The sequence below is a fragment of the Zalophus californianus genome, chromosome 1 (genome assembly GCF_009762305.2).
Source record: "Zalophus californianus isolate mZalCal1 chromosome 1, mZalCal1.pri.v2, whole genome shotgun sequence".
Taxonomy (NCBI): domain Eukaryota; kingdom Metazoa; phylum Chordata; class Mammalia; order Carnivora; family Otariidae; genus Zalophus; species Zalophus californianus.
Genome location: NC_045595.1, coordinates 182,013,713 through 182,033,541, shown reverse-complemented (window position 1 = coordinate 182,033,541; position 19,829 = coordinate 182,013,713). Strand labels below are relative to the sequence as shown.

General features: G+C 38.0%; 1 pseudogene; it reads right to left on the bottom strand.

Moving 5' to 3' along the window:
• Positions 1-14,482: 14,482 nt before the first annotated feature.
• LOC118355970 lies at positions 14,483-19,215 on the bottom strand (annotated as a pseudogene).
• Between the last annotated feature and the right edge of the window lie 614 nt (positions 19,216-19,829).

The following is a 19,829-nucleotide window of genomic DNA, read 5'->3' as shown; positions in this document are numbered from 1 at the left end:
GACAGAGAGGGACAAGTCAGAAGAACTGTAAAATACACAAAATAATTACAAAAAGTAAATTCCAAAAGGAAAAAAAAAAAAAGGACCCAAGAATTTAAAAGGCATGGCATCTGAAGGCAAATGTCTCCTCAAATAGTTACTTTACCATGCACTGTACAATTGATATGCGCAACGATGACCCCGAGTCATCAAGAAAACATGAAATTATGCATCCTGCCCCAGTAAGGCAGGAAGTATTTAACACATCATATGAATATTCCCATAAAAATACTTAGCTTATTAAAAAATAACAAAAAGAAGAAGCATGAGTATTCTGGGTAGACTCTCATGAAATAGCTCATCCCCAGTGATGTCAGACCTCTGAGAACTACGTACATTAACACCAGAATCTAAGAATTTTAATATGACTGCCAGATGCTGACTGATAGCTCAGGTAATAAAATGTGAAACAGATAATTTATTTTTAACCTGAAAAGTATCCTACAAAGATGTGGGATACATCTACATAGTCTATAGTCTTTGCGACTATGACTTTTAATGTCTCCAAAATATTTGTCTAAGTGAATATTGAAAAATTTATTTTCCACTTCTCTTTGGTTGGTCATTTATGTTGTTTGTAATGATATTATAATTAGAGCTCCATGTCTCAAGATGTTCTGTAACATAAGTAACACAAGAAAAGGCAAAAAATAACTTAAATCTGAAGGACACGCATTTGTTTAGATAGATGTATATCCAAAAATAGGACAAACTTCCATTCTCTTAATACAATGGTGCTGATTTCATGTCTCTGTGACTCCTTAGCTGTGCCCTTCTAGGGCCATTGGCCACAGAACCAGCTTCTTTCATGTTTACAAAACGCCTCTCGTAGTTCTAGCCTTCACAGGTCCACAAATCAAGATGGGTGGCAGAGCAGAGAACATTCCCCCCCCCCCCCACGACTTCTCTCACATAAACACTCAGTAGACCATCTCTTCTCTCACTCCCAGGAAAATTCGCTCCGATGTCATGGTCATGAGTTAACATTAATCCTGGTACCTGAGCCCTGTGGCCAGGAGAAGAAGGCCATTCACTGACTGACTTCAGTCTGGGTCCTTGAACTAATCACCGGGAAATTTCCCTGAGAAAACAATCTTGACCGCAGAGGAGTCAACACCCATATGAAAATCGGGTTATTAAAAGGGTGGGGGGGAAATGGAATGTTAGGTGGTAACATTGACTGTTACATTAAAATGGACATTGTATGCAAAGGACTTTCTCTTTTCTTTGGATTTCTTCTTTAGTAGAGTTTATTATACACAATAAAATATACTTTAATAATTCAAGTCTTTTTGGTCACAATGACTAGAATCCATTTGAATTTGTTTAAGCAAATGAGGAAATATTTTGGGTTATGTGAGATGCCTTTATTGTCTTGTTTTTTCCAAAATAGTACCCTGTCTCGGTCCTCAGGAAGATGTTTTGAAGGAAGCAGGCTTATTTGTTGTTTGCATGCTTGTACTTACCTGGCAATAGTGACTGGTTGAAGAACAAGCACTTGATCCAAACTCAGCCTGTCTTCATTCCCTATATTCCTGGCTAGACTGTGATTCATCCAGGGGATAGACACATGGGTCAAGCCAGATTAGGACATTTTCCCAAAAGCTTTGTAACTAGGGATTGTGGGAATCAGGGAAGGATGGTTGAAAACTGATTTCATTTCATCTTTCAAAACTGTATGTCCAGGGGCGCCTGGGTGGCCCAGTGGTTAAGCATCTGTCTTCAGCCCAGGTCATGATCTCAGGGTCTTGGAATCCCCTGCCAGGGGCTCTGTGCTCAGGGCAGAGTCTGCTGAGATTCTCTCTCCTTCTCCCTCTGCCCCTCCCACTTGTGTGCTCTCTCTCTCCTAATAAATAAATAAGTCATGTTTTTAAAGATTTATTTATTTTTAGAGAGGGGAAGGGGCAGAGGGAGAGAGAGAGAGAGAGAGAGAGAGAATCCCAAGTAGACTCCCCACTGAGTGTGGAGCCTGATGTGGGGGTTGATCCCAGGACCCTGAGATCATAACCTGAACTAAAATCTAGAGCTGAACATTTAGCCAACTGAGCCACCCAGGTGCCCCAATGCTCCCTATTTCTATCATAATGGTATCCCTTGAATAATGTCTTCCTTATCATCTTTAACAAGTGTCACTGAACAATTTTTTTTCTTTAGCAACATCCCAAGCACTTAATTCTAATTGTGTCCAGCAGCATTCTAGCCCTTCCCATTTATTGTTGTAGGCAGTTTCCAGAAATTTTGTCTTTAGTTACTTCAATAGATATCTGCTACATATTGCCAATTTACTTTCCCAAAATGTCGTGACTTACCATGTATTTTGTCATAAATTGGAATGTGTCTGTTATCTAAAAGATCACATAAGGAGGGACGCCTGGGTGGCTCAGTCTGTTAAGTGGCTGCCTTTGGCTCAGGTCATGATCTCAGGGTCCTGGGATTGAGTCCTGCATCGGGCTCCCTGCTCAGCGGGGAGCCTGCTTCTCCCTCTGCCTCTGCTTGTGCTCTCTCTCTCAAATAAATTAAATCTTTAAAAATAAATAAACAAATAAAAGATCACATAAGGACTACTTCTGAAATGCATATAGAATCACAGAAAAGTAGTAAAGGAAATCTGTTAAAGTGAAAGGAGCATAGTCTTCAGAATCAAGCAAACCTGAATTCAAAAATCTGCTCCTCCTGCTTACTAACCATATAATTTTTGGGCAATTACTTTAGCTTCAGTCACTTCAGTTAGAAGAAATGGCATATTAATGGCTAGCCAGTGTCTGGTTAAAAACCCCAACATTTAATAAATATCTTTTCCTTTTTTCAGGAAAGTAAAGATCTAGTCTATTCCTATGTTAACCACCAATTGCTTGATCTAGGGAATTCACATTACCTACATCTCTGTACATCATTGCCTTAATTTAACTAAGAAACTTAAAAATTTCTTTAAAATGTAACTTTTAATAATTTGTTTGATCTTGAGACTTATAAATATTGTTATATCTTAACCAAATTAAGTGTGAGTAATTTATATCTCTGGAGAAAGATGAGTATTTTCAAAATTATCACTTAGAGAATAAATAAATAATACTAGTCTCCATGGAATTTCTAACTTCTTGATGTTATTCCATTATTCTTTGAACCATTCATGAGGCTGACTTTATTTGACTGGTATCATCAAGTCAAGTCCAAGGTGACAAACTGCATGAGGTTTTGGTATTTCTGAGAAAGCCGTCTCCGATCTTTATATTCTCTGCTTCTTTTGGTACTACTTTGTTGCAATAAATTTGTATCTTTGGGGATTTAAGGGTACATTTAGAAAAATGGAAAATCTACCTGTATGAAATCACTGGCTTTGTGAAGTTCCCAATTATACACTCAAAATGTATACAATCATATAAATTTTATGTGTTAATGAACTTTTATAATAAAATCATGAATCTGTATGATTTATCAGCATTCTTCTGTCAATAGCTATTTTTTGTATATTTTTTCAAGTTAATTTGCAAGCTAGATAAGAAATATTCATTAGTACACATTCTTGAAGTTTTGAATTATTTTTAAGGATTTAATGAATCATTTCAGTGAGTTCACTTTAATTCAAAGAGAATACTTTATTGCTTAGCCTTAAATTTTAAATTTATATGTATGCTCACTTCGGGAAAGCACCTTAATTATTTAAAGCTTTCCTTAACATATGCAGATATAAAACAATAGTTTTTTGAAGGCTGAAATATTTTTACATCAGAAGAGACCAGAAAAAAAATTGATAAGAGTAGAAACACTGCTGTTTTTCATTTTCTTACAAGCTTTGTCAGCTAAAGGTTACTTTTCAGGTCAAGAAAATTTGTACGTTAATCCCTTCTGATGAGAGAATCAAGGAACCATGTTGCGACTTCGGTTTTCTTAAGTAAAAGAATATTGTAATACTCAGAATGGCAGAGATGGGCAAATATAATGTTCCATTTAATTTAAAGTTTCTTTTCTGTATATTTTGGTTGGGTATAAGCATTAGTAATCCACAAATACACACACACACACACACACACACACAACCTGACACACAGCCTTATTATTTTTTTTAAAGATTTTATTTATTTATTTGAGAGAGAGAGAATGAGAGAGAGAGAGAGAGAGAGTACAAGAGGGGGAGGGTCAGAGGGAGAAGCAGACTCCCTGTGATGTGGGACTTGATCCCGGGACTCCAGGACCATGACCTGAGCCAAAGGCAGTCGCTTAACCAACTAAGCCACCCAGGCACCCCAGCCTTATTTTTTTTTCTTTTATCTAAAATTTTGCTGAATGGGAGCAAAGTTTTCAAGTCCTAAATCCCTTTGTAATGCTTACACTGCCATACATAATCTGGAAAACCTCTAGGCACATTTAATCTAGGGGGAAAACGATCAGACATTGCACTAGAGACACAAGGGGAAGCAACTTGAGAAGGAAAAGGTATTATAGGAAATTTAAGGGGGGCAGAGTGTGAGGGTTGATTTGCGGTAAAATGAGCAATTTGATTCTGCTTTCACTTAATTTATATTATCCCCTAGGAAGGAGCACAACTGTATATGCCCACAAACTTGCGGACACACAGAGCTCACTAGAATTAGAAAAACAGTCACTGGCAGGTTTTTTTTTTTTTTTTTTTTTCCCAGACAGTGGGCAGAAATTTTAAAAATAGAAAATATTTGTATTTTTTTCTCTAGATGCATTCTTGAATATGAGGAATTCACTGAGATTTGCATTGTGGATATTCTCATGCTGTATCTCAAAGAGGTAAGGGGAGGTGGTAGATTTTGACATAAATTCAGGATTGGAGGTTTGCTTTGTTGGTATCATGGGAGATCTGCAAGGGAGTTGAGAGTATAAGGATGTTATTATTTCTGGTAAAGGCAAAAACAGCTAACAGTCATTGAGAAATTATTGGTATCAGGAATGTAGGTATGAGAGAGATTGAAGGAAGACAGATTGTGGTCATACCAAGGCATGTTGGATTTCAAAATTTCAGGGGAGGAACAGCAGCTCCTCATGTCAGATCTGGGCAAAAGGAAGCAATGACTAAGGTTTCAATATTTCAAAAATGTCTGACGGCAACAGATAATTGAAGAATGACAGCTTTCAAGAGGGGTAGAGTGTGGCATGAAATTCAGAGGAAGAAGGGATCTGGCTACAAGGGTAGAAGAATAAATCTTGGCAAATTGTAACGCTTTATATCATAATGAAAAAAGAATTGTTCCCTGTTTGGCAGTCGTGCAGGGCCCTCTGTAAAACATAATGGGTACGCATTCCCTTGGCTGAGAGCAGTATCTGGTAAGGCCACTTCTCTGTTATTTGCTAGCCTCCTACATACTGGGTTGACATTGATACATTACCTTTTAATGAATAAATTCATTGAATAGTCAAGGTGGAAGAGCTGGGTAAACACACCGAACATTTTATTACTCATTAGAGATATTTGGTCATTTGTAAGGTTGGCATATTGCTGACTGTGTTTTCACTTCCATTTTCTTCAACTAAGTCATAATACTCAATTGCTCTTTTCCTTAAAATATCTCTTCTGTTCATACATTCCTCTCCATTCCCTTTCTCAGCAGTCATTCAGAGTTGGAAACGTGTACCTATTCTCTCTGTCACCTCTCTCCCCTTTCAATCATTTTAATGCATCAGTCCGATTACTCTTTGCAGGGGAGTGATGTCATTAACTAATTGCACTGCTCAAAAACATACATAATATTGATTCTCCACTGCGTACAGTATTCAGTTCTTTTAAGTCCTTTACAGGGCTTCACCTTCAGCCTTGTTCCCCACCGTGCCCCACGAAGCATGGTCTATTCCGCTCAGACTGATGCTCTCTCTGACATACAGTGTTCATGCTCACATCTGTGACTTTGCTAGTGTTGCTTCATCTGCTTCAACTGACCTTGCTTTTCTCATCAACGAGTCCAAATCCTGCCCTGCTCTGTGGTCAAATTAGAATCCAGTTTCAAAAAAAATTTTTTTTTTTCTTATTCCAGCCTAACATAAATTCTCCCTTCTTTCAATTTTATACATATAGCCATTCTCTTGTTTTGTATCTCCAAGTAGATTTTGAGCTACTTGAAGGAAAGTGTCATATACTTCTTGTCCTCACCAAAGTGCCCAGGAACATGATATTGGTGGTGTAGGGTGAATCACACCCAGCTGTCATTGTGCCCTCCATATGCCATTAGAAGCACAATACATTTCTTGAATGATTGCCTTGACAGCTTTTAAAGGATTTCACCAAATGTTGGCTGCTTAGTATAATACTTTTTATGTCACTCAGTTCTTCTTCATATCAGAATTCGTCCAAAGTACTGCTAAACTCAGCTCATAATGAAGTCACCACTAAATTATCGAGGCCAACGCACAAATGGACTTTGATTATAGGTGGAAGTTAACTTTCAAAGAGCAAGATTTGACTATTCAATTCTTAAGTTTCCATTAAAAAACACCCTGTGACCTCAGCCTCAAGCCCTAGGAGAGTCAATTGAATCTGTACTTCATAACCTAGGAAGGCCAGATGCTAGTCTGCTGAGTTCTGTGGCAGAAAGATATTCAGAAGCATCTGAAGGTCAATCACGAGGAAAAACTCAAGCTCAAGAAAAGAAATTAAAAAAAAAAGAATAATTTAAAGTGATGCATAACACACTATTTCATTGCAGTTAATTCTATTTTCCACCTCTTTACTGTAAGACAGTCCAAACATAAGACATTCTAATTCTTTTCATACCCCGGAAAACATTTTTATGAAGAATTAAGTGTGAAAGTGACTCAGGTTCAAAAGTAATGAAATTATTCCTATGCCTCAAATTTGTATTGTAGAAAATCTAGACAAACTAAATTCTCCATTCAGGTCAGAAAACAATATATTTCAGGGTAGACAACAACCCTGCAGAAATGTTATGTGGCTTTTGTCCTGGTCATTGCTAATGTTTTCCTCCATTGTCTTCAGGGGGTTAAAGTCATCTGAGTAAACATTCTTGTTGTCTCACCTGCAAAATGAGAGAGCTAAATCCAATCAGCCCTCCTAGTTTGCACCACTGCAAAATGAAAATGATTATCATCTCAGTATTATCAGAGTCAGTGACCTGCATTACATGAGCCTTTTGTAGGCAAAATATTGAGGGAATAAATAATACAGTTAGGTGAAAATTCTCTCTTCTATTGGAAAAACTATTTGTTCACACAAAAATTAATTGAGCATATTCTCTTGTCACTATGCCATACATTGCACTGTGAGTTGAGGAAGGAAGGAAGGAAGGAAGGAAGGAAGGAAGGAAGGAAGGAAGGAAGGAAGGAAGGAAGGAAGGAAGGAAGGAAAGAAGGAAGGAAGACACAGCATATTAGGAATTGAGCTTCAAGGTTTCATAATACAGAGGTCCCTGACTTACAATGGTTCAACTTGCAATTTTGCGACTTTATGATGATGTGAAAGCAATACACATTCAGTAGAAATCTTGATTTTGATCCCCCAGGCTAGCAATATGTGGTCCGATCCTCTCTCATGAGTCTGGGCAAGGGCAACGAGCCACAGCTACCCGCCAGCCATGGGATCATGAAGGTAACCTGCCGAGACACTTACAACTGTTCTGCTTTTCACTTTCAGGAGGGTATTCAATACATTACATGAGGTATTCAACACTTTATTGTAAAACAGGCTTTGTGTTAGATGATTTTGCCCAACTGTAGGTTAATGGAAGTGTTCTGAGCACACTAAAGTTAGGCTAGGCTAAGCTGTGATGTTGGGGAGGTTAGATGTATTAAATGCATTTTCGACTTAGGATATTTTCACCTTACAATGGGTTTATCAGGACATAACCCCATTGTAAGCTGGGGAAGATTTGTAATATGGTTAAGGAAACAAGACACAAATACATGAAGTGCTCATAGCAATGAACTACAACACTTAAAAAAAGAGACATCACTAGGAAATGTTAAATGCAATGAGTTCAGGGAAATCGGTGGTTCAGGAAATCAAATTCATTTCAGCTGTTGTACTGAAAACCACTACATCCCATACGCCAGATGCTTTTCCTACATTATTTTCTTTAAGGGAATTCAAAGTGGGTTTTGAGCAAGAAGACTTTGGCACAAGGGACGGATGGAAATCAGAAGCTGATGGGACAGCTGAAGCGCTCACAGGTTAGCAGGAACAAAGACAGGGCTGGAAGTAGGGGCGTATGGAAACCAATCTACTGGTGTACACAGAAGTTTAAATACCTGCATCCCCTCATAGCTGCCAAATTACTCTCTTCCTGAGACCCCTTCACCAGCTCATCATCAAAGGTTTAAAGATACTTTTTTTTGGGCGGGGGTTCAAAAGCATTGTCTAGTGAGTATTCTTTCCTTGCGACTTAACTCAACACATCATAAGCAATTGCCCCATTAAAAGCATTTTTTAACCAAACTTTTGATAGTTGTGAACTACTGTGCATCCTGGTGGTGAACTCAAAAAAGGTTTGGAGCATACTCTTGCACATATTCATGTGTAGATTTCTTTCTTTCTTTCTTCTTTCTTTCTTTCTTTCTTTCTTTCTTTCTTTCTTTCTTTCTTTCTTTCTTTCTTTCTTTCTTTCTTTCTTTCTTTCTTTTTTCTTTCTTTCTTTCTTCTTTCTTTCTTTCTTTCTTTCTTTCTTTCTGCTTTCTTTCTTTCTTTCTTTCTTTCTTTCTTTCTTTCTTTCTTTCTTTCTTTCTGCTTTCTTTCTTTCACAGAGAGAATAAGAGAGCACAAGCAGGGGGAGTAGGAGAATGAGAGGGAGAAGCAGGCTCCCCGCTGAGCAGGGAGTCTGACGCGGGGCTCCATCCCAGGACCCAGGGATCATTACCCGAGCTGAAGGCAGACGCTTAACGACTGAGCCACCCAGAGGCCCCAAGGGTTTTGTTTTTTGTTTTTTTAAAGCTCTGGGAAAATCTATTTGAGAGAAAAGAAACAAAAATGAAGTTACATTGAATAATGTCGGAAATGAATCCCATACAAAAAAGCTTCCCAAGAAAAAAGCAGAAGATCCGACAGTCCGACATATTCCCTGAAAAAGAGATAAATACATGCAGGGCTTGAACAGGCACACTAGAGTTGTATGAATATAATGTATTTGAACTTGAAGATAAAGTATTTGACATTGGAGAACATTCACTTTCCTTGGCTACATGATTTTGCCTTTCCTGGATTCATTATGTCTCTTGGGATGCTACCATCTACCAATCTCTTGGTTTGTTATTTTCTACATCCTAAATATGTGTGAGGTCTTGGAAAGATTTGCATTCACCAATTTTATCTCCTAACTTCAGTTACCACCTCTTTGTGGATGACATTTGAATTTATATCTCTGGTTCCTAAATATCCTGAAATAGGGATTGAAATTTTAACAGCCTGCTGGATACTTCCTCAGTGATTAGCTTCAGGATCTAAAACTTAAGAGGTTGAAAATCAATATCCTCATTTTTCCTCAACTTCTCCATCACTTGTTTCTATGTCACTTATTTGTGTTAACATTTTTCCTCTTTAAATTTTTAAAGTCATCGTTGATGTTTTATTTTCCTCTCAATTGTTACTCCCCACACTATTACAGGACTCTAACTGAACACCAAGCCAGATAATCCTCCCTTAGCAAGGTTCCGATATATAAGAATTTTGGTCATCATGTTTTAGTTATATAATACCTGTTCCAAATAAGGTTCAAATTTCAGTTACCATGGTATATTAACTGTGTAATTGTGTAAAATCTGAACTTTCTGATAGCTCTTCAGCCTATAAACAGTTATGTAACATCTCTACATCATGATTAGGGGCCAGTAACATTACTTCTTTCACAGGATGTTGATTATTGGTCACTGTGCGTCTGGTTTTCCATTTATGCACAAATTACACGTAGTTGTGTTGACTCCTGTCTCCCATGATAAACCCATGGGCTATTTTACAAAAATGGATAGTTGGAAAAGCGAATTGGCCAGCAAAGATGAAAGTACAGTAAAGAAATGGTAAGTGATAATGATGGAAAGAAAATTAGAATCAAATGTAAATGATGTTATAGAAAAACATCACTGACTTGGAATATTGCTACCACCAACATTCGAGAGACTCTAGATATGCAGCCAGATATTCACTAGTCTACTGCAGGTGGCTTATTGACATAAATGAGGCAGGTGGCTGTGATGAAAAGGATAAAGGTGTCCCAGAGGAAGTGATGACGGTAAAAAAACAAAACAAAACAAAAACAAAACCCTACCTTCAAGGAATTCTCAGAGATATTTCATGACACCGAAAGTTCAAAGCATAAAATGTTGGCAGCTGATCTAAACCTAGAAAGGAGTACAGTTCACCCAGGCATAGAAAAGACGTTCTCTCCATACAGTAAGTTATATGACAAAAAGGCAAAGCACTATTCAAACTATTCTTGATATGTTTTATACAGAAAAATCAAACACACTCATCATCAGTGCTTTGAATGTTTAAAATTACAATATTAGTTTTGCTCTTTTTTTCACTTCCCTTTACATTTATAACCTAGAGTAAGAGAGGTTTTAATGCTTTCACAAACATTTTGAAAGGCTGTAAAACAATTATAATTTTTTTCTTCTTGGTTATGAGGTCCTTTTGCATAGTTTCAGCTTGTACAGTTATCTTTATGACTCCTCATTAGTGTGCAAACCAAGGACTGGGGGTACTATCAGTTCAGTTCCATCAGTTTTCGCATGTGTCCTGTGCTGTATTTTGGTATGTTTGCTCAGGAACTTCCTTACCCTTCTCAGAGAGGGGCAGCCGCAGATGGCACAAGGAGGGTTTTGCCAGGGGCTTCTAGGCTTTCTCCTGAGGATTACCTACTTCACTGCTGTAGGCAGCTGCAATAATCAACAGTAGCTTCTAGCAGTATCTGGGCGTCCTCCTGAGAATCACTGACTTTGGAGTTGCAGAGAGCCAGGTTTATTAGTAGTGGCTTTTCTGTAAGTCTTTTCTTTCTGGAATTTCTGAAAGCCGGAAGTAATCTTTCTTACCTTTGCTTTACTAGTCCTTTCATGTTCTTAAAATAAATCACTTTGTATTTGTAATTACTGTAGTGATGTGTGTTTTCCTGTCTGCCCCTGACTGATGACAATATTTGGCATCAGAAGAATATTCTAGGTAAAGAGCCACCTAAAGATGAGTCTTCGTATTGGTTATCTTGCATAGTGAGAATAAAAAGTAGTAGTGACTCCATCATTAGTGGAAAATGAGATGGTAGTCTATAAGATACAGTGAAAAATAGTTATTCAAATTATCACTGGGAGTTACCCAGAATGTAAAGCCTATTGAAAGCAAATATGGGGACTCCAAGTGACTCCATGATACAGATGAGCATAAGGTCTATGGGGAAGACGCCTACTTCCTGGCACACTTAAGATTAAGAAAGAAAGTTCTCAGGGTTTTAGATTCACAGGTCAAAACATGATCAGGAAACTAGCCTGAAATAATCTTTCATCTCTGATAACCTCAGGACTGACGAGTCCAAATGTCAGGCTGAAAGTTCGAGGCTGCAGGTTGCAAAGTTACAGCGCAAGTTCAATTTCCTTCTTCAGCTCTCTTCAGCAAAAAGTCGGGCATATAATGATCTGCATATAAGTCAGGATGCCAGGATGTGCCCAGAAAAAAAAGAGAAACCATCTGAGTATTTAAGATGCAGGGAATTAAAAGTAGGAATTTGATCACAGTTTGATGAAAGAGGATTCGAATGTATGTAGGGTGACTGGTTCATGTCCTTACCTGTGCAGCTGTACTGAAACTACTCTGACTTTAGGCCATCCCCATGTCTGGGGCAGCAACTGCACTTGGTTTTACAACCAGTCTCCCAGCCACCAACATTTACTCCCCTACAAAGGATACTTCAGAGCATCTTCCTGTAGCACAGCTTTATGTGCACCATAACCTAACGGGGGAATTTGGCTAATGTTCTGTACATGAGTGATCAAGTCCTACCTTGCAATGGGATCATAGGCAAAAGACTCTTCTGAGTCAAAATTTTCCAATAAATAGAATGAAGAGATTGGTGTAAGTTTGTAGATTTCACGTTCTTTTAGCCTTGTAATAGTCTTTTCAAAAAAGCACTATGTGGAGTTAGAAACAGGTAAAAATGGCGTTGTTCTGAATGAGAGATCATGGTTTATGTAGACTTAATCAGCAGCCCCAAACTCTTTGCCTTCTGACCACCAAGTAGTTCTCACGGGGATCCCCCATAGCACATTTTGAAAACCACTAAAGTAGTAGATTTTAAGGTCCATTCGGCTCTAAATATTACTACTTTTTCCCACTTTGTAAATAATCCTAATGACCATATCATAAGTAAAATAGAAACCAATCTTCTTAGCTTAGACACTGAAGACCATTTATAAACTGGTTCTAACTTATCATTCCTTCATTATTCTGTTTCTTCATAGACTCTGAATTAGTAACTCACGTTGAATGAATTTATGTGTTTAGAGAACACTCAAGGTAACTTCCTACTTCTAATATACTAATACGCCTTCTCTCTGTGAATTGACAGTCTCATTCACCTACTTACTTGAATCTTATATATACAAAGCCTAGCTCTTGATTTTTCATCAGTTAGATCATTTAGTTTCATTGATAAGTGAATCGTTTATGTTTTAGCTGCATGTAACAGAAAATCTTAAATATATTAGTAAATATATAAAGGCTTATTTTTCTCTTACAAAAAGATGAATCTGGAGTAAAGGGGGCCTACGGCTGTATGATTGTCTATAATCGTCAAGAATCTAGCATCTTCTATCTTTCTCTTCTGCCATCTAGCATGTAAAGGTGTCTCATGAGCTAAGAGGGATGTAGACCTCCAGCCATTTTATCCACACACCAAGCAGCTGAAGGAGAGGGTAAAGGTTGTTAACAGCAAACACCCTACTTTTCTATTTTCCATTTTAAGGAGTTTTCCTGGAAGTTCTACCCAACTTATTTCTTTGCTTGGAATTTAGTCACATGGCTGAAAAAATGATGTCTTTTGGCACCTGAATAATGATTCTGTTATTATGGAAGACAGAAGAATGGACATTGGATAGAAAACTTGTAGACTCTGCCACAACAACACATCTATTTGCTCCTTTGAGACTACAGTCAGCATACTAAATTGTGAAATTCTATTACTTACTTATCTTTACATTCCTAGCACCTGGCACAGTATCTCAATACATGGATGAATAATAATGAATGAATAACAACCTTATCTTTTTTTAAACTGACATTTGGCTAGCCAGCCAGAATGTCAAGAAGGGGCCCACATCATACTCCTGCTAGGACTCTGAGCAGTACCAGAAATAACTGGCCAAGGGGGACACAAATGATTTGTATTTGGGAATGCTCCTTCAAAAGAAAGAAACTAAAACTGAATATTACTAACTTCATTTCTCTAACTGCTTGCAATAAATATACATTATTTTACCCAAGTTTAATTTTTTGTTTTGTCCAATATTGAGTTTATCTTAACTTTTTGTATTACCTTCAGATTTCTAATATAATACATTTTAGATATATATATATATGTATGAATAGAAGTTTGATAAAATACACACAAGAATTTATTGTTTTTGTCACACAAGGAAAATTCACCATTTTTTCATATATATTTTAGTATGTTTCACACTATAATTAGATTTAACATCCTGCTGCCATACTATTGGGTAGAAATCTTCATGAATCTAGAAAATCCAGGTTTTAGACTAATGAAATATCAAGGGAAGCTCCTATACTTCTCATTAGCTCTGAGTGGTTCTTCAGCAACTAGTCACAAAATACAGATACACATGGCTAGAGACTGCAATTGGAACAACAAAAGCTGTATTTAAAAAATGTATTCATCAATCTATCTATCATCCATCATCTATCTATCTATCATCTATCTATCTATCTATCTAATCATCTGTCTATCCTGCATCTAATCTATGTTCTCTCTACACATCTTCTATTTACTACCTTACTCCAAAAATGATTTAGGCAGCTTACAAATGTATACTATGATAAGTGATATAAAAATGAAATTTAAATATACAGATAACAGTAATCAGAGCAAAGGAAAACTAAGGTAAATCAATTCAGGAATTAGGTAACTAAATAACAGGCATACCATGAAATTTTACTCTTTCCAGAAGAAGTCAGCCATCAGTCTGGTTCTAAGATTTCTCATAACCTGGGGAAACTGGTTCCAGAGAACTGTGAGATCAGGAGAGGGGCGTATCTCAGAGATATCACAGGGCAGTTCCAGACCATTGCAATACAGCTAATATCTCAATAACGTGAATCAGATGAATTTTTTGGTTTCTCAGTGTATGTAAATGTGATATTCACATGACACTGTAGTCCATTAAGTGTGTAATATCACTATTTCTAAAAAAAGTACGTACCTTAATTTAAAAAATAGTTTATTTCTAAAAAAATGCTAACCATTGAAAGGCTTTCAGTGAGTTGTAATCTTTTTGCTGATGGAGGGTCTTGCCTCGAAGATGAGGGCTGCTGACTGATCAGGGTGGAGGCTGCTGAAGTCTGGGGTGGCTGTGGCAATTTCTTAAAATAAGACAACAATGAAGATAGTCACGTCAATTGACTCTTCCTTTCACAAATGATTTCTCTGTAGCATGCAATGCTGCTTGACAGCATTTCACCTACAGAACCTCTTTCAAAATTGGAGTCAATCCTCTCACACCCTGCTGCTACCTTATCAACAAAGTTTATGTACTATTCTAAATGTTTGGTTGTCATTTCAAAAATCTTCACAGCATCTTTGCTGGGAGTAGATTCCATCTGAAGAAACCACTTTGCTCATCCATAAGAGGCCACTCCTCGTCTGCTTAAGTTTCATCATGAGATCGTAGCAATGCAGTCCCGTCTTCAGGCTCCACTTCTCACTCTAGTTCTCCTGCTGTTTCCACCACATCTGCAGTTACTTCCTCCACTGGAGTCGTGAACCCCTCAAAGTCATCATGAGGGTTGGAATCAACTTTTTCCAAACTCCTGTTCATGTTCATATTTTGACCCCTTCCCATGAGTCCTGAATGTTCTTAATGACATCTAGAATGGTGAATCCTTTCTGGAAAGTTTTCAACTGACTTTGCCCAGATCCATCAGAAGAATCACTTTCTATGGCAGCTATAACCTTACAAAAATGCTCTTCTTAAATAGTAAGACTTGTAAGTCAAAATTACTCCTTGAGCCATGGGCTGCAGAATGGATGTTGTACTAGCAGGCATGAAAACAACATTAATCTCGCACATCTCCATCAGAGCTTTTGGGTGACTGCATATTTGGAATGGTATAATTTCTTCTTCACAGTAGGTCTCAACCGTAGGCTAAAAATATGCAGTAAACCATGTTTTTATAAAGAGATGTGTTCTCATCCAGGCTTTGTGTTTCATTTATAGAGAACAGGCAGAGTAGATTTAGCATAATTCTTAAGGGTCCTAGGATTTGCGAGATGGTAAATGAGCACCAGCTTCAACTTCAAGTCACCAGCTTCATTTAGCCCCCAAACAAGAGAGTCAGTCTGTCCTTTGAAGCTTTTGAAGCCAGGCACTGACTTCTCTCAAGGTTTGTGAATCCTAGATAGCATCCTCTTCCAATGTAAGACTGTTTCATCTACATTGAAAATTTGTTGTTTAGTCCAGCCACCTGCATTAAATATCTTCACCAGATCTTCTGGAGAACTTGCTGCAGCTTCGACATCAGCATTTATTGCTTCACCTTGTACTTTTATGTAATAGAGATGGCTTCTTTCCTTAAATCTCATGAACCTGCCTCTGCTAGATTCAAACTTTTCTTCTGCAGCTTCCTCATCTCTTTCAGCCTTTATAGAACTGAAGAGAGTTAGGTCTTTGCTCAGGATTAGGCTTTGATTTAAGGGAATGTTGTGGCTGGTTTGATCTTCCATCCAGACCACTAAAACTCTGCGTCTCAGCAATGTTGCTCTTTTGCTTTCTTATCATTCATGTGTTCCTTGGAGTAGCACTTTTAATTTCCTTCGGGAACTTTTCCTCTGCATTCATGGCTTGGCTAACTGGTACAAGAGGCTATGTCAACTTTAATATGCTTTCCTTACTAAACTTAATCATTTCTAGCTTTTGACTTAAAGAGAGAGACATGTGACTCTTCCTTTCACTTGAACACTTAGAGGCCACTGTAAGGTTATTCCTTGGCCTAATCTCAATATTATTGTGTCTCAGGGAATAGGGAGACCCAAGGAGAGTGAGAGAGATGGAGAAACAGCAGATCAGTGGAACAGTCAGAACACACACAACAGTTACTGAGTTAGCTATCTTATATGGGTGCAGTTCATGGCACCCCAAAACAATTAATTAGTAACATCAAAGATCACTGATCACAGATCACCATAACAAATATAAAGATAATGAGAAAATGTGAAATATTGTAAAAACGACCAAAATGTGACACAGAGACATGAATTAAGCAAATGGGGTTGGAAAAACTGCACCAATAGACTTGCTCAACTCAGGGCTGTCACAAACCTTCAGTTTGTTAAAAAAAAAAAAACAAATAACACACAAACAAACAAAAAACCCCACTGTATCCATGAAATGCAATAAAAGGATGCTTGCCTGTATGGGAGGATTCAGTTAAACATCTATCAGGAGAATTCTGAATCTAGGGAAATAAGATTGTTCACTTATGGTTAAATTATGAGATAGAGAAATGATTTTAATGGGAACATTGGCTCCTAGATAAGCTTTGAAGTGAACTGAATACACACACACATACACACACACACAGATTTTGAAAGAGGAGTTATTGGTCATAGAAGCATAGAAAAAGGAGAGCCATGTATCTCAAGTTAGTGTATATAATTAAAGTTAGTGTATATAATTAAAGTTAGTGTATATAATATAAAAATAGTGTATATAACAACTATAGTGGTCTTTTTTTCCAAGATGTTTATTGATGTTCCTTGAAGATAAGAACTGAGATAAACAATATTAAGTAATCGGGCGCCTGGGTGGCTCAGATGGTTAAGCATCTGCCTTCGGCTCAGGTCATGATCCCAGAGTTCTGGGATCGAGTCCCGCATCGGGCTCCCTGCTCCTTGGGAGCCTGCTTCTCCCTCTGCCTCTCTCTCTCTCTGTCTTTCATGAATAAATAAATAAAATCTTTAAAAAAAAAAACAAAAAAACCCCAATATTAAGTAAGTTTGGGAAACAATTAAACAATGTTAGGCTAGTTTCCTTATTATAGGAATTCACAGGGTATTTAATATTTAATTTGCATTATGAGCTTATGGGGGGAATTAAGTATGTAAGATTTTCCAAACTTAGTTGACAATTATGGCAGATGTTCTGCTATGTTTTTATTGCACTGTTTCCCCTTCCCGGACACAGAAAGACCCAGCTTCCTCTGTAGTTAGGTCAGGACAACATGACTGAATTCTAACAAGGTGGGACAAAAGGGGTATAAATTACTTCCAAACCTGGACCTATTCTTAACAATTCTTCAGTTTTCTCTTCTTTTATTGTGACTTTGGAGGACACACGTTCGGGATAGCATAGTTACAGGATGCTACTTATTTATTTATTTGAGAGAGAGAGAGCATTAGAGAGAGAGAGAGATCACGAGCAGGGGGGAGGCGTAGAGGGAGAAGCAGACTCCCCGCGGAGCAGGGAGCCCGATGCGGGGCTCGATCCCAGGACCCTGGCATCATGACCTGAGCTGAAGGCAGACGCCTAACTTCCTGAGCCACCCAGGTGCCCTGTAGTCATGATTTTAGACTTTTGCTTTGTGGGTCAGGAAAGAAGATGGTGAAAGGAAAATTGGTCATCACTATTTCTGTCACTTTAGAAAATTGCAGTCTGGCTCTGAGGTTCCTCTGCTTCCTCTCTTTTCAGTCTTGGTTTGTCTCCCTGGGAACACTGGCTGTGATCTGTTTTAACACTCTCTTTCTTCTATAAAGAGAATTGTCTGTTTAGGCATCTGTCTTCTTTGACACAATTTTTTTTTCTTTGACACAATTTTTTATAAATAATTAACTAAGCTACATCTCCCTTGAACCTCACTAGTTTTCCCCCTTCTTTCATTTCAGAATCCCACTTTGAACGTCAAGGTGCATTCAGGTGCTATGCTTCTTCACCAACTCTGGGCTGTGACAGTTTCTTAGACGCCCCTTGTTTGGCATTCCTTAACTGGGCAGGTATCTCTATGATGATTACTCTTAAATATCAACTTGGCTAGATTATAATACCTGGTTATTTTTGTTAATATAGTGGTCAACATCTGCAAGGAGTTGATTTTAAGTAAGATTACCCTTGATAACGTGGGTGGGGCCTTATCCAATCAGTTGAAGATCTTAAGAGCAAAATCTGAGGTTTTCCAGAAAAGAAGGAATTCTGTTTCAAGACTGCAGTGTCAATTCTTGTTTCAAATTTGCCAGACTGCCCTGCAGATTTCAGACTTACCAGTACCCCTGATCACAGGAGCCAATTCCTTAAAACAAAACTCTTTAAAATGCCATATATAATATATACAGAGATATATACACACATATATGAAATCTAATATACACATATACACACTCAAAATCTTATATGTATAATCTCCTGATATGTAATTGATATACACATAAGCCCTCAAACTTTTTACGATGTTTTTTCCTGGTAAGACTAGAGTTATAGGTTTGGAGGACTATATTTTCGTCGTGCTCCTCACTTCATCACATTACGTCAAGAGTACGTGCCTACCAGTGTGACTCACTGATGATGTTAAGCATAGCCGCTTGGCTGAGGTCGTTTTCCAGGTTTTCCCACTACCATTTATTTTTCCCCTTTCCTTACTCTGCTCTTTAGAAGGTGATCACTCAGTGCAGTCCACGCACAAGGGAGAGAGTTGGGGTGGGGAGAGTCAAGCCCGACCTACCTTTCTGAGGGGTACAAATTATTTCGCATTCTTCTGTGCAGGAGATTTGTCTCTTCTCCCCCATTGATTTATTTATTCAAGAATTTGTTTATATCAGTATGAACCCATGGGTATTTGTTTTGTAATTTACACAGTAATATATTTTTATTTTGTTGTTCAAATTGTTTCAGGTGTAGCTGTTGGGTACCTTTCGATTGGTTCCTGTGTCCCTTTGACATGCTCCCATTCTTTTGATTTGGGGGCACTTCCTTACATTCTGGCGCTACAAGAAGCCCCAGGCTCATCTCGTGGACTCCCTGCTGCGGCTATAGAATCAGCTATCTCTCCAAGGAGTCCCAGTTCCTTTTATTGGAGAATAGCATTAGAAAGCAGGATCTGGGAGCTGGGGTCATGATCTTGTAACTTTTTTCCTTAATGCAACTCATGACAAAAATAATTCCTGAAACTTGAATACCATCAGACACAAAGTGTGAGGCATTACACACCCCAGTGTGATTTCACATGCCACCCCCTTCCCTCACCAAAGACATTCAAATCCAATTCAAGACAAACTAATACAAGTGGGAGAGCCAGATTTTGGCCCGATTTAGACATTGCCAAGGATGCTATGGAATATGGCAGAGTGTAGTAGGATGAGGAGGAGCATTGACTCAAACAAGGGTGATTATAATCATTTTGGAGTTTAAGAGACTCAGTCCTAAGTATGAAGTCCCACCCCAGGGCATAGAGTAGGAAGAAAGCACGGAGTACAGGATAGACAATACGGCATGTCTTATAAATATATATAAATATAAATGTATATTCTGTCCTATATAGACTATAGATACACACACACACACATATATATAGGACAGAATTAGGCATTCTACCGCAGTTTTGACATAACTGAGTGATAGAG